General features: G+C 47.0%; 1 long non-coding RNA gene across 1 annotated transcript in view; it reads right to left on the bottom strand.

Moving 5' to 3' along the window:
- LOC116696478 (uncharacterized) overlaps positions 1-462 on the bottom strand; it is a 16,204-nt gene that overhangs the window by 14,747 nt on the left and 995 nt on the right. The gene's annotated exons all lie outside the window — the stretch shown is intronic.

Raw genomic sequence — 462 nt, forward strand, 5'->3', positions numbered from 1 at the left:
TTATTTTTTTTTTTAATAGTTCAAAAAAAAAGTACACCCTACAATAAATGCTTCACAATGTCTTCTCCTGTTCCGGTCTCAGGTCTAGTACACACACGCCAGGAATTTACAAGGAGTTTTTTCCACAACAGTTTAGAGTTTCTCCCAGGTATGCAAAGCACAGTGTAGGACAGTGAGTAGAGGGACAAAACGTCCTTTAGGACAAGGAAACTCGGACAAGACCCAGTCTTGACAGACCCAGACCCAGGCTTTTGGTAGGCGGTGTCTGACGACCGATTGGGGTTAGATTGAAGAGTGGCAACAACAGCCACAAAAAATAGTAGTTTGTAGTAGTTCTTTGTAGTAGTTCATGGCATAGCAGGGCACTGTGGGCATTACAAGGCCCAGCAGGACGTGGCAGGGCACAGCACAGCGTAGCAGGACGTAACATGGCATCGCAGGACGTGTAGCGGGACCATGGCG

The sequence above is a fragment of the Etheostoma spectabile genome, chromosome 10 (assembly GCF_008692095.1).
Source record: "Etheostoma spectabile isolate EspeVRDwgs_2016 chromosome 10, UIUC_Espe_1.0, whole genome shotgun sequence".
NCBI lineage: Eukaryota > Metazoa > Chordata > Actinopteri > Perciformes > Percidae > Etheostoma > Etheostoma spectabile.